This window comes from Ovis aries, chromosome 23 (genome assembly GCF_016772045.2).
Source record: "Ovis aries strain OAR_USU_Benz2616 breed Rambouillet chromosome 23, ARS-UI_Ramb_v3.0, whole genome shotgun sequence".
NCBI classification, from domain to species: Eukaryota; Metazoa; Chordata; class Mammalia; order Artiodactyla; family Bovidae; genus Ovis; species Ovis aries.
This window is the reverse complement of record NC_056076.1, coordinates 40,871,088-40,886,461: the sequence shown is the minus strand read 5'-3', so window position 1 is coordinate 40,886,461 and position 15,374 is coordinate 40,871,088. Positions and strand designations below refer to the sequence as shown.

The 15,374-nt window shown below is 44.2% G+C and overlaps 1 protein-coding gene across 8 annotated transcripts in view; it reads right to left on the bottom strand.

Moving 5' to 3' along the window:
• The window catches only part of PTPRM (protein tyrosine phosphatase receptor type M), a 656,058-nt gene that overhangs the window by 604,878 nt on the left and 35,806 nt on the right, over window positions 1-15,374 (bottom strand). The window lies entirely within an intron of this gene.

The window sequence follows — 15,374 nt, the reverse complement described above, 5'->3', positions numbered from 1 at the left end:
TCTCTCCTTAATCTATTTTGGTGTGACAAAATCATTTGAACATGAGACCACACTGAAATAACTCAGGAGGTGTGTGAGCGTCTGTAGCTGAGGGCTCTGGTAGTCATTCTTCATGGTGCGTTACCCTTGTTGGGGAGCACTGACCTTCCTGCCGGGAAGGGGGCCACCTCTCGCCTCACGCACCTGCTCTGTTGACTCTGCTAGCCACCGTGCTATGCAGAAGTAAAGAGGGAAGATCTGGGCAGGAGCCAAGGAAAAGGCCTTGCTTTCCGGTATAAGAGCCTGAGAAGTATAACCAAGAGCAAAACAGCACCAACTCTCCGGGCACCATTCCTAGCCGATTCATCCACTCTGCCTGGGTGTTACATCCTAGACTGAGGACTCGTCATCAAACTAACTTTAGGAACACATTAAACAGAAGTTCTAAAACGCATCAAGTCAGAGTGAAAACAAGGGAGAAAAATACACTTTAAAAATAAATTGTTCTCGTGCAATAAATAATAAATTAGAAAAACGGAAGTGGAGGGATCTCCCTGGCAGTCCAGTGGTTAAGACTTTGTCTTCCAAGGCAGGGCGTGTGGGTTCCTTCCCTGGTTAGAGAACTACGATCCCACATGCCTCTGGGCCAAAAACCAAAACATAAAACAGAGGCAATATTGTAACACATTCAATTAAGACTTTAAAAATGGTCCATATCCAAAAAATAAAAACAAATCTTAAAACAAAAAGGAAAAGTGGTGAACAGATTTTGAGCAGAAGGAACGGAAAGTTTAAAAGCGTCACACTTGACTGTGACACCCTCATGGATTTCAGGTCGCCACCCTCTTCCCCATCTCCCTCAGGGAAAGAAAGACAATGCATTTTTAACAATGGTATTTATTTATTTTTGGCTGTGCTGGGTCTTCACTGCTGCTCAGGCTTTTCCCTATTTGCGGCGAGGGGGGCTTCTCATTTTGGTGACTTCTGATGTGGTGGAGCATGGGCTCTAGGGCATGTGGGCATCTGCTGCAGCTTGCGGGTTCTAGAGCCCGGGCTCAGTAGTCGTGGTGCGTGGGCTTATTTGCTCCAAGGCATGTGGGATCTTCCCGGACCAAGGATCTAACCTGTGTCTCCTACACTGGTAGGCAGATTAGATTCTTTACCACTGAGCCACCAGGGAAGCCTAACGTTTTCTTTATCATAGTATTGTATTCAATTGTCTATGCAATGGGAGCTCCCAAAAAAATTTTGTGGGGTTTGTTTCTGTTGGTTGGTTGCAGGGTTTTAAGCTGTGTAATGAGCAAGTCACATGTGAAAATAAAACATCTTCTATGAACGGTGGAAAAATCATTCCAACCCCAGCTGTCATCAGCAAGACAGACTCCGTGGCATCGTTTTAGAGAACAGATTCCAGTCCACTTCCTTCTCATGATCCCCGCCCCAAAGCTCAGAATTTCTCTTCTTCCTCCTCAGAGCCAATGCACACAGAACCCAAAGTCCAGGGCAGCTTGCCAGACCTTCTAGACCGAGAGTAGGTAACCCAAATTGAAACCAGAAATGTTCACGATTTATTCATTGCTGCGGCATTCCTGAACCTCCCACTTCCCAGACATTCCACCACATACACTAAGTCACATGGCAAAGGATGGTCCTCTTCTCACGAACGGCTTATGGTGAAACATAGAGATATATACACCGAGTGTCCAAGCCAGACACAAAGCCTCTTCAAAACAGTGTCATTTAATTAAGGCTTATGTATTTTTTTCCAGGCTTTCTTGGTGGCTCTGGGCTTCCCTGGTAGCTCAAATGGTAAAATGTCTGCCTGCAATGTGGAAGACCTGGGTTCGATCTCTGAGTTGGGAAGATCCTCTGGAGAAGGAAATGACAACCCACTCCAGTACTCTTGCCTGGAAAATCCCATGGATGGAAGAGCCTGGTAGGTTACAGTCCATGGGGTCGAAAAGAGTCAGAAACAACTGAGTGACTTCACTTCCTTGGTGGCTCAGATGGTAAAGAATTCACCTTTGATGCAAGAGACCTGGGTTTGATGCCTGGCTTCAGTCCCTGGGTTAGGAAGATGCCCTGGAGAAGGGAATAGCTACCCCCCTCCAGTATTCTTGCCTGGAGAATTCCATGGACTATGTTCTTTCACTGAAACAAGTGTCTTCTAAATTAGTCAGGAAAACTACATTTTTACCATACACAGAAAGAGAAATACTACCTGATATATTTTGATTCAAATAAATCTTTACTGAGGACATAATTATGTTCCAGGGGAATAGAGTGGGAAAAGAGGGTGTTATACCTCAGAGTTTACAGATAAAATGGAGGAGAAGTCACTTAAACAAATGACACTTAAGTGCTGCAATGTATAATAGTCAAATATTCTGGCCACTTGAAAATCAGGGAGACATTAGTGCTAATCAGGGGGAATCCAGGGAGGCTTCAGGGAAGAGGTGGCACTATTATCAAAGACTTGAAAACTGAGGACAACTTTGATTCTTCAACTTACTAATAAAAATATCTTTCCCACCGCTCCAAGTTTCCAAAATTTTCCTTTCCAAACTCACCTTAAAACTAAAAGTCCCCTGGGGACTTCCCTGGAACTTAGTGGGTAAGACTCCACTCTTCCAATGCAGGGGGCCCAGGTTTGATCCCTGATCAGGGAACTAATAAGATCCTACATGCTGCATGGTGGCACCAAACAATTAAAATTGTAAAAAGAAAAAAAAAACCATAAAATCTCTATATAAGATCCTGTTGTCAGAAGTGTGATTCCCACACATCTGCTGATGTGGCTAGGTGGCTTCTGGAACATGCCAGAGACCCCTTCAGCTGTGAATTCTGTCACTCCTGAGCCATATGTGAAGGGACAGTCACAGATAATCCACAAGGTCAGCGTCATCGCTATACCTGACACCCAGTCACTGAATGTTTTACAAGTACATTGAGAACAAATGAACCCAAAGAGCACAAAATATGAAATAAACCATCCTCCTAAAAATACCAGAATACAAATGACCGCGGGCTTCCCTCGTGGCTCAGATGGTAAAGAATACACCTGTGATTCAGGAGACGCCAGATTCGACCTCTGGGTCAGGAAGATCCCCTGAAGAAGGGAATGGCAACCCACTCCAGTTCTTGCCTGGAGAATCCCATGGACAGAGTCTGGTGGGCAACAATGAACACAACTGAGTGACTAACACTTTCACTTTCACAAGTGACCACAGTGACTTCATTACAGTGGTAAGATCATGACTGATGTTTCTTTTTTCCTCTTAGAGTTCCCAAATTTTCTCTACTCTTATCTTAAAGTTACAATTTAAAATAAGTGCATCTAAATGAGGGTGTGTTTTCCAAGCAAAATCAAACCAGCTCCCCAAACTGAAAATTTATCAGAGTTAAACCGCAAAGGGTTTTGAAGATAAAGTTTCTTAAAATTCTTGGAGGTTAACATCAGCCTCAAAGTTTAAAAGAGAAAAAGAAGCCACTGGTTGAATCCTATTATAATATTTTCTGTTGGCCAAGGAATGCCAAGTAGGGTCAGAGTTTAATTGTCAAAGACCAATCATCCTCTTTAAAAAAAAAAAAACTGATGAATCTTCCAAAAATAGTGGTTAGGATGAAATTTATTTATGTGTCCCCTGGAGCAGAAAACAACTCTTTAAGTCCATGCTTTAAAAGCCACATTACGAGATAAACACATGTCTGTGCTAAAGACTGATGGCAATATTGATCCCATGTCAAACTCATTAGCTGCTTGTCAATAGAGCCTGACAATTTCTTTATGAGAAATGAGAAGCACCCTGAGCTAGTGTTTCCTATAAGGTGGGAAAGAAGGCAAGAAAAGTTCATCCATATGATTTGGTTGCAGCAGCTAAAACTCAGGTTATTAACTGGATCAATTGCCTATAAGTGATCCAATTTTCTCTAAAGAAAAAGACATCCCTTCAGAGTGACAACAAGCTACTTTGTTCTTTCTAGGCTCACTTATCATTCACTCCCTCCCTCGAAGCATACAAGAAGCTCTAATTGCCTCAAACATGAACATTCTCAGGTTCTTTCATATTCCTTCGGCTCCTCGGCCCTGAAGTGATCTTTGTTCACACAAAATCAAACTTGGGGCATCCTCTTCTATTTTGGAAACCAGCATTCCAGATGCACTCAAACTGCCTTACATGTGCCGCAGGCTCACTGCCCTGTGTGTACTTTATCACTATAGCAACACCAGCTTTGCCTACTGTTTATGCTATTTTATGCTGAGTTGGTTTAAGTAAATTTCCACAATAACCCTTAAATCATCTGCACAATTGGTAGGTCTGATGTAGATTCTATTTAACGCATGTTCTCTGGTTTTGCTTCTTGCCCTAAACTATTCTGCAGAGAACAGAGGTTGCTCTCCACTGTGATGCGTTCTCTACCGCAAACAGTATGGCCCCAAAGAGCCAAACCCATCAGTCTCCTACTGAGGCTTCTCTGTGACATCTTCTTGTTTCCAGTAACCACGCAGCAGCCCCAATAAAGCTACCAGTGTTACCAGGGAAAATTCCCATTTCCATTCAATCGTCTTCTCCATCTAAAAGTGAAAGTGTTCAACGCTCAGTCATGTTTGACTCTTCACGACCCCATGGACTGTAACTCATCAGACTCCTCTGTCCATGGAATTCTCCAGGCAAGAGTACTGGAGTGGGTTGCCATTCCCTTCTCCAGGGCATCTTCTCAACCCAGGGATCAAACCCAAGTCTCCTGCATTGCAGGCAGATTCTTTACCAGCTGAGTAACACTGCAATTTATTCACCTTGTCCAAGTGAAAAAATTTATGAGTTAGCCCTATTTAAGTTGACAGTAGTAATCTGCTGGTCCCAGGAGACTAATCAAACAAGGTCACCTCTCTGTTGCACTGAAATCAACTAAGCATTTACGTCCTGGTCAATAATTGCATGAGCAACATGGCCCCAGCTCTCAGGGGTGTTTCAATTCCTTGGAAGAGACAAGGTGACCAGGTCAGCCTCAGCTGCAAACATTATTTATTAAGTGCCTACTAAATGAAGCGGAAGAGACGAAGACAGTATATAATTAAGGGTTCAATTGTGTTTAACCCTTAAATTAAAGGTTCTTCTAAATTTATAATGATCACAGGGAATTAACTAAATATAATACTGTATGTCAGTGACCCCTCAATTAAAAATAAGTTAATTATTTTAAGAATGAAATTAGAACACTTCCTAACACCATACACAAAGATTAACACAAAATGGATTAAAGACCTAAATATAAGACCAGAAACTATAAAACTCTTGAAGGAAAACATTGGCAGAACACTCGATGACATAAATCAAAGCAAGATCTTCTATGACCCAACTCCTAGAGTAACAGAAATAAAAACAAAAGTAAACAAGTGGGGCCTGATATCATTTAAAAGCTTTTGTACAGCAAAGGAAACTATAAGCAAAGTGAAAAGACAACCCTCAGAATGGGAGAAAATAATAGCAAATGAAACAACTGACAATTTCCAAAATATACAAGCAGTTCACACAACTCAATACCAGAAAAACAAACAACTCAATCAAAAAGTGGGAAAAAGACCTAAACAGACATTTCTCCAGAGAAGACATATAGAAGGCTAACAAACACATGAAAAGATGCTCAACGTCACTCATTATCAGAGAAATGCAAATTAAAACTACAATGAGATATCACCTCACACCAGTCAGAATGGCCATCATCAAAAAGTCTACAAACAATAAATGCTGGAAAGGGTGTGGAGAAAAGGGAATACTCTTGCACTATTGGTGGGAATATAAATTGATACAGCCATTATGGAAGACAGTATGGATATTGCTTTAAAAACTAGGAATAAAACCACCATATGACCCAGCAATCCCACTCCTAGGCATATACCCTGAGGAAACCAAAACTGAAAGAGACACGTGTATCCCATTGTTCACTGCAGCACTATTTACAATAGCTAGACCATGGAAGCAACTTAGATGTCCATCAAAAGATGAATGGATAAAGAAGTTGTGATACATATACACAGTGGAATATTACTCAGCCATAAAAAAGAAGGCATGTCAGTCAGTTCTGATGAGGTGAATGAACCTAGAACCTATTGTACAGAGTTAAGTAAGTCAGAAAGAGAAAGATAAGTATTGTATTCTAATGCATATACATGGAATCTAGAAGAATGATACTGAAGAACTATTTTACAGGGAAGCAATGGAGAAACAGACACAAAGAATAGACTTATAGACATGGGGAGAGGGGAGGAGAGGGTGAAATGTATGCGAAGACTAACATGGAAACTTACATTACCATATGGAAAATAGATAGCCACAAACAGGGGCTCTGTATCATCCTAGAGGGGTAGGATGGGGAGAGAGATGGGAGGGAGTTCCAAAAGCAATGTGATATACGTATACCTATGGCTGATTCATGTTGAGGTTTGACAGAAAATAGCAAAATTCTGTAAAGCAATTATCCTTCAATAAAAAATTAAATAAATAAAAATATTTTTTTAATAACTTATTTTAAAAAACAGAAACTCTTATCATTTATACCAAGGCCAAAAAAGATTATAAGGTCAAAATTCACTATGATTCAGAAGACCAAAATCTCTGAAAAAGAAAGAGAGCCAAGAAGGGGAAAAAAAAAAAAAAAACTCAGCAAATCTAAGGAGTACATAGACTTATTTTTAGTTTTAAATGACATTAGCTAGAAAGTACACTGGAGAAAGGCATGAACAAGTATGTCATCATTTAATAATAGCATCAATGGACTCTGGGGGCGTAAACAGGGATGGTGAAGAGGTTCCCAGATAGCTAACTTTGACATCTGCCTCCATAGCCTCTGATACACCGACCTTGTAGGCCCTTGGGGATGAGTCTGCACTTCCAGGGTTTTCCAGATGTTTCTGGGCTTGCTCTCTTTTCTTAGTCTGTTCTAACTGGGAGAGGTTACTCCTCAATCAGACAGCCCCACCCCAAGTCCCAAGAGAATTCTCAAAGTTCTCCAAGCTGTTTCAGAGCCGCCAACACTACTCCAGTGTTTTGCACTCCAACTGATTCTCAAATCTGTGTGGCTCAAGCATGGGAGCCAAGAAGGAAATTCTAGTCCGTTAGCCCTATGTGAGCTTCCCTGGTGGCTCAGGCAGTAAAGAATCCACCTGCAATGTGGGTTTGATCCCTGGGTTGGGAAGATCCCCTGGAGAAGGGAACAGCAACCCACTCCAGTTTTCTTGTCCGGTAAATCCCATGAACAGAGAAGCCTGGAGGGCTAAAGTCCAGGGAGTCTCAAAGAGTCAGACATGATTGAGCGACTAACACTTTGACACCTTGACTTTAGCCCTATATGGAAGATTTCAGTACTTTTAGACTCAAAAGGTTAAAGGAAAAATTAGAAGGAAAGTATGAATTTTGCAGACCACCAACCACAGTCAACTTCTAAGGGATGGAAAAGAGCCAGTTCCATCCCATTGTCATTTTAGGAACCTCAGAAAGCTCAGACATTAATTCCAGACACCAATGTGGGGCTTCAAGGGAAGAAAAAAAATCAGATAACCAATAGAGTGGTTTGTTAATGCAACCTACAGACCAACAAGACGGTCTTACACCTGCAGCTCTGAGATTTTCCATTACAACGGAATGCAAAAATTAGCAGAACCCTTTCTCATCTTGGACAAGCTGTACGCAAATTGGTGTGACCTCAGGAGAGGCCTGCCAGCCTGAAAGAAAATCTGAATAGGGAGAAATGATTCTTCGTCACTCCAGGCTCTCCCCACCTCCCTCGCCTGTTCCTTCTTGATGTTCCTGGGGCACTTCTATCCTGTGGGCTCCAGAAAAATCTACTTAGAAGCAAAAGGGATTTGTGCTCCACTGCTGTGACTATCAGTCAATATGCCGCCTCTCCGAGGAGCACTGGCCTGCCCAGCCTCTTCTCTTAACTAGGGAATGAAGGCTTTACAGTTTCATTCATTACTGAACAGGTGGGGGTCAAAGCCTGCAGAGCCAGAGGGCCCGATGTCCCTAAAAGGCCAGCACATGGGCAGCTGGTCAGGCTAGGATGGTATCAGGCCAGCTATGGGGCTGTCCACCCCCAGCTCCCCAACACCACTGCCAGGCCATTTGGGATTAAATGTCAGAGGCCTGGCAGAAGGAAAAGCACGTTTTGGGGGTGGGGGTGGGGGGCTGAAGCATCCCCGGGGGACTCTGATATATGTGGACAGGACGATCAGTTCCCCGAGGACAGCAGAGCCAGGAAAGAGCAACCTACCTAGGGCCTCCAGGATTCTTATTTTAGGACAGTGACATCTTAGCTTTTAGCAGGCGGTCAGCAATCTGACACTGGACAGTCAAGAGCCTGCCCCAGAGGAAGCCCTGCAGCCCCGTTTTCTGCCAGACAGGCTGGACAGGCAAGAGAGATCATTACTCCTTTTCTGCTAGGAGACTGTTAGAACTGTACTCAAAATGACCGGTTTACTCAGCCACAATGGTGCTGGAGAAGACTCCCTTGGGCAGGAAGGAGACCAGACCAGTCAATCGTAAAAGAAATCAACCCTGGATATTCATTGGAAGGAACAGTGCTGAAGCTGAAGCGCCAATCCTTTGGCCACCTGATGCGAAGAGCCCCCTTGTGCTCTGTGTGCGTGCATGCTCTGTTGCTTCAGCAGTGTCCGACTCTGCAAAACCATGGACTGAAAGCTGACAGGCTCCTCTGTCCATGGGGATTCTCCAGGCAAGAATACCGAAGTGGGTAGCCTATCCCTTCTCCAGGGGATCTTCCCAACCCAGGAATCAAATTGGGGTCTCCTGCGTCGCAGGCAGATTCTTTCCCAGCTGAGCTACCAGGGGAGCCCACTGACATCAGAACCCTACAAGCAGGTGCTCTTCACCTGCACATCTGGTTTCTGGCTAGTGGAGAACAAGAAGTAGGTCCCCACTGCCCCTTCCCAGCTGGCTCCCCTCCCATCCCGGACAAGAGCCTAAAGCTGATCTGCATCTTTCCAGGCAGGAGGGCAATGAGCCAGGGAGCAATCAAGGCCAGGGTGCGTCTTCTTCCTGGAGCTGTGCCAACGCCAAAGGCCCCTAGACCACCCATGCCCAGGACACTAGGGGTGGTGACTGCCTGATTCTCCAGTCTGAACACCATTAGCCAGCAAAGTCTCTTCCCAAAGGCTGAGTGCAGGTTACGAGATCCTGGGGGTTTAAGGATGGTCCAGGACTTCAGTCCAGAAAAAGAGCAGGTACCAGCAAGGCTAGGTAGGTACCAAGGGCAGGTATCCAGCAGCAAGGTGGCTACCCTCCCTACAATCCTGGGAGGGGGCTGAAGGCCTACACCCACCCTGATCCACAAGGACAAGTAAAGTGAGTGGCTGCTGCAAAGGTGGGTCCAGAAGAGATCCCACTGTCTTGAATTCCCAGCCCTGCTCACCCTCAAAACACTGTCCTGGTTCCTGTCTCTTCTGTTCTGAAAGGCTCATCACAAGATGAGGACCAGATGCCCACACACACCGTCTCCCTGCATATCATCTCTCAGTCTGGACCCAAATAGGCCTTAAGGAGCTGGCCTGCCAACACAGCAGTTGTTGTTGTTCAGTTACTAAGTCGTGTCTGACTCTTTGTGACTCCATGGACTGCAGTATGCCAGGCTTCCCTGTTCTTCACCATCTCCCGCAGTTTGCTCAAACTCATGTCCATTGATCTGGTGATGCCATCCAACCATCTCATCTTCTGTTGCCTTCTTCTCTTCCTCCCTTCAATCTTTCCCAGCATCGGGGTCCTTTCCAGTGAGTCAGCTCTACGCATCAGGTGGCCAAAGTACTGGCGCTTCAGCTTTAGCATCATTCCTTCCAATGAACATTCAGGACTGATTTCCTCTAGGATGGACTGGTTGGATCTCCTTGCAGTCCAAGGGACTCTCAAGAGTCTTCTCCAATACCACAGTTCAAAAGCATCAATTCTTCAGCACTCAGCCTTCTTTATGGTTCAACTCTCATATCCCATGACCACTGGAAGAACCATAGCTTTGATTATATGGACCTTTGTCAGCAAAGTGATGTCTCTGCTTTTTAATACCCTGTCTAGAATCCCCAGCACAAGCCTCAGATGCTGTCCAGAGGCAGCAGTACCTCAAGGAGCTAGGCCTGGTCAACATCAACTCACTATGGGCTGTTCAACTTCACAGAGAAACCAAGGAACTAATCCTCAAAATAACAGAAGATTTGGCTTGATCTCCTGCAAAGTCTTGAAAACACAATCTGATTTTTACATTGCTTTCCTCCTTCTTCTGTTGGAGAAAAGGATGTTGACACTATGAACAAGAATACCTTCACTTTCCTATAATGTTTTATGGAGCATGCTACCAAAGAAAAAGGGGAACAGGGACATTTTTGCTGATTTCTTCAGAAAAAGACAGGGTGATATATACACCTGATTTCCCATACTTGATCACTGAAGTTGTATATAAGCATAGCTTTTTTGTTGTTCCATACTTATTAAGATTTTGGTGCATAAAACTGAAGTAGTTGACCACATTAAAAATTCATCTGTGGGATTTTTCTTGGTATTTTAAACATTACCAACACATCAGCACCAAAGAGAAAAACCAAACTCTATTTGGGGGCCTAGGACAGCTTTCCTGGAATGTGGACTGAAAAGTGCTGCATAATAGCACTGAGAAATATGAGTGTATTAGAACTGCTTTATCATTCCATCCAAAACTAAATTAGAAGAAATATTTCTCTTCCAACCGAGGCTAAAGGGAACCTTATCTGGCTCATACCTGTCCCCTCTCCCACCATTCTCATGGAAATAAATGTGGCCGCAGGTGGACAAGACACCTCCTGGGCATCTTCCAGGAGTCAAGGCCTCTATTTCTGTTTTCAGTTTCTGCTCAACTCTGCATCTCATAGGATGGTAATGTCAAAATGAAATTAAAATTCCTCTTATTTCCTCCTCCTGGGTACACCTGTTCCTTCAATATCCCTACTTTTGGCTTCACCATAAAAAGTTAATATTCCCAAAACAAACACCACTTGCAAATTTCCCCTGTCGCCCCTACAGAGCCTACTTCAGGTCTACGAATGGAAATGAGTGTTTCTAGATGCTCCATGAATGCTGGGAACACCACAGCATTTCCTACACCAAAGGATCTTGGTTTTCTAGACTCTGGCACTTTCCAGGTGGCGCTAGTGGTAAAGAATCCACCTGCCAATTACAAGAGACACAGGTTCAATCCCTGGGTCAGGAAAATCTCCTGGAGAAGGAATCGGCAACCCACTCCAGTATTCTTGCCTGGAGAATCCCATGGACAGAGGAGCCTGGCAGGCTACAGTCCACAGGGTCGCAAAGAGTCAGACATGACTAAGTGTGGAAGCACCACCACAGGAATCAAGTTAGAGTTTCCTTTTTGTTGCTTTGACAGAGCAGTCACGACATCCAAACCCTGCCACGACGTCCAAACCCTGCCACAACACCCAAACTCTGCCATGAACCATCAGCCTTACCTCCCCAGCATCTGGCAGGTGGCCAGGCAGCCACCGTGTCTCAATCCTAACTCTTGGGATCCCGTATCTGTCTCCTGAGGTCCCAAATTTAGCAAGGAGACTTGCTCGGCATGAAAAGAATTGGAACAATGCTTTTGCAACCTGGATCATTTTTCGGCCTCCCAAAGAGAGCGCCGATTTAGTAAATCTCAAAAGATCAGGCTCAGTATGCAGGAGCCACACCAATCAATACATCCACTGAAAACCACTGCTCATGTGAGGAACAAAATCAGCATGTGTGATGGGAAGATTTCATCAATGATTATGTTGGCATTAAAAGTCTAAAAGGTGGCTGATCGTCATGTTTTAAAGGATGGAGATGCCCCCGTTTAACTACAAACAAAAGCCGACATGACAGCTCCAAACACCCACTGGAAGTGCGTCCGGCTGGAGCTCAGGCCGGGCTGCCGCAGCCCCGCGATCAATGCTTCATTGTGAACCCGCAGGCTTAGCAGAAACTCAACAGGCCACTGTGTGTTCACAGCGGCTCCCTGAAAGGACAGAAATCACTAACTCTGAGCCAGGGGAGCAGTTTGTCCATTTGAAAGCCAAACCCACCAGCAAGCAGTAGAAAGAAAGGAAGATGGAGGAAGGGAGAGGATTTCTGGGCCCAGACAAACTGTCCTACGGCAAAGCAGAGAGGGAGGCAGAAACGGGAGGTTTGGACCCTCGGCATCTCCTGTTGATCTTTCACACCTTCAGCCTAAGGGAAGAGGAAAAACTGATGACAGGCAGCCCCAGGCCCAGCAGACGTGAACTGGCACAGGCGTGCAGCCAGTCAGCTTTCACTCCAAATCACACAGGCCCAAGAAGATGCAGAAAGACTCTCCCAAGGTGAAGCTGCAAGGAGGCATGTTTAGAGTTTTGCAATAAACCCCATAAAACAAATTCTACAGTTAAGGAAAACCCTAATTATCTCTTCATCATAAAATTAAAGGAGACCACGTAGAAAAGTTACAAAAGTTACTTCAAAGACACTGCTCCCAAAAGGGGCCCATCCTACACTGTTGGTAGGAATGTAAACTGGTGCAGCCACTATGGAGAATAATACGGAGATTCCTTAACTAAAAACAGAGTATACTCTATGATCCAGGCCTCCCACTCCTGGACATATCCAGAGAAAAACGTAATTCAAAAAGATATATGCATCCCAATGTTCATAGCAGCACTATTTATAATAGTCAAGACACAGAAGCAACCTAAATGTCCATCGACAGATAAATGGATAAAGATGTGGTGTATGTGTGTATGTACGTATGTATATATATGAATACTACACAGCCATAAAAAGAATAAAATAATGCCATTTGCAGCAACATGGATGGACCTAGAGATGATCGTATGAAATGAAGTCAGATAGAGAAAGACAAATATATAGTATCATTCATATGTGGAATCTAATTTTTTTTAAAGATACAAATGAACTTATTTACAAACCAGCAGCAGACTTACAGAGATCTAAAACAAATTTATGGTTACCAAAGGGGAAACATGAGGGGGAGGGATCAATTATGAGCTTGGGATGAACATATGTACAGTGCTATATATAAGACAGATAACTAACAAGGATCTGCTGTATAGCACAGGGAACTCAGTATTCTGTGATAATCTATATATGGGAGAAAAATCTAAAAAAGAATGAATATATGTGTATGTATAACTGAATCACTTTGTTGTCCACCTGAAACTAACATCACACTGTAAATCAACTGTACTCTAATAAAATTAAAATATTTTTAAACATCAATAAAAAAGACACTGTTCTCGACATTTCTGTAATACTTGATCTTTTTCTCCCAATAGTTTTGACGTCAAATATCAACATGTATATTTAAACTCATTGGAGTATTAACACGCTTTCTTTTCCAACAAGTTTATTTTTAAGGTTCCAAACTCAGTACAAGCAGAAACTGGAATAACTGAGTAACTGAAACAGTTAACATTTGTACAGTGCTTAAGGGCTTCCCAGGTGGTGCTAGTAGTAAAGAACTTGCCAGCCAATGCAGGAGACATAAGGTTCCCTGCTTGGGTCAGGAAGATCCCCTGGAGGAAATGGCAACCCACTACAGTATTCTTGCCTGAAGAATCCCATGGACAGAGGAGCCTGGCAAGCTACAGTCCACGGGGTCCCAAAGAGCCGGACACTATAAGCGACTGAACGAACACACACACACACACCTCTATAGCACACACATACACACCTCTATAGGACACACACACATATACACAGACACACCCTCTACAGCCCTGATCATCTAAAAGAGCAGATTCTGAAAGCTGCTCCCAGGACTTGCGGGCCCACTCACCAACTAGCTGACCAGACCTTAGCAAGGTACTTAAAGGCTCCAGGCCTCTGTCACCTCATCGGGAAAACTGTCACTAAGTCCAAGCTCGCTCTGCTCATCACACGACAGACAGGCCAATAAATCCAGAGACGAGGTGTCGGCAAGGAATAGCGACTTTATTCAGAAAGCTAGGAGACCAAGAAGGTGGCAGACTGGTGTCTCAAAATAACTCTCTCATCGGTGTCTATCTGGATGTCAGTTTCTTTCATAGGACAGGAAGGAGGAGGGAGAAGGTGAGGAGATCCATAACTCTTGCAAATATCTCCTGGAGAGGCCAAGCTCGGGAGGAGGGGATGTGCTAATTTCTTCCTTCCGGTAGCCATCCGCAGGTGGACAGGGTCCTGAACAAAAGTGCTTTGGTTTAACAATCAGGCAGAGCAGCAGGGCTCCCTGAGGCAGGCCATTATGTACAGACAGTATCCTTACAGTAACAAAAGCAACAGGAAGCAAAGGTTAAAGTAAAAGGAACAGATCTAACGTGTAGTTAGATTTTGCTCTTCTCCGTAACAAGATGGGGACCATGGTAACTTCTTTCTTCCAGGACAGTGAAGCCAGTACATGTCACAGCAACAGCATACAGGGAAGGGTTTTTTTGTGTGTGTTTTTGTTTTAAGGGTACTGTTTCTGTAGTTTATTAGTCTCTCTCCCTCAAATATGAAAAATTCCTGGCAGCAACCAGAGTAGCATTGTTAACAGACACTAGTTAATAAAACTTGGTATGACGATTGTGGAAACTCCTGGCACCTAGATGTAAAAGAGTGAATCGTGGCCACTCAAAGCTATCGAGCCCTAATCCCTGGAACTTGTAAATGCTTCCTTCTTTGGAAAAAAAGATTTTTAGGATAGAATTAGACATCTTGAGGACGTCCCTGGTGGTCCAGTGGTTAAGACTTTGCCTTCCAATGCAGGGGGTGCAGGTTCGATCCCTGGTCAGGAAGCTAAGATTCCATATGCCTCGAAGTCAAAAACCCAAAACATCAAGCTGTGCGGGGCAGCGTGGGGTTGGGAGGGGGTCTGGAGCCATGCATGTGTGTGGAAATGGAGGGGATCTCCCTGCCCTCTGGGTTCTGGAGCCAGCGTGTCCTTCAGGATGGTGATGAAATGACACCATCAGAGACAAAACAAAGACAACATGGCTGATCTTCACAGCAGGCTCTTCAACAAGTCACTGCCCTCCATCTTATACACTTGTTTCATCCGGTTGTTGGAACAGACAGTGTGGTCTTTACACATGAAGAAGCTGAGGCCCAGAGAGGTTAAGGAACTTATCCTCTGTCAAACAGCTAGAAAGGGGCAGACTTCAAATCCAGGTACTCACACTCCAGAGTCCTGCCTTCAGGCACTGTGAAAGTGAAAGTGAAGTCGTGTCCGACTCTTTGCAACCATTCTCCAGGCAAGAATACTGGAGTGGGTTACCATTTCCTTCGCCAAGGGATCTTTCCAACCGAGGGATCGAACCCAGGTCTCCCACATTGCAGGCAGACTCTTTAACCTCTGAGCCACCAGGG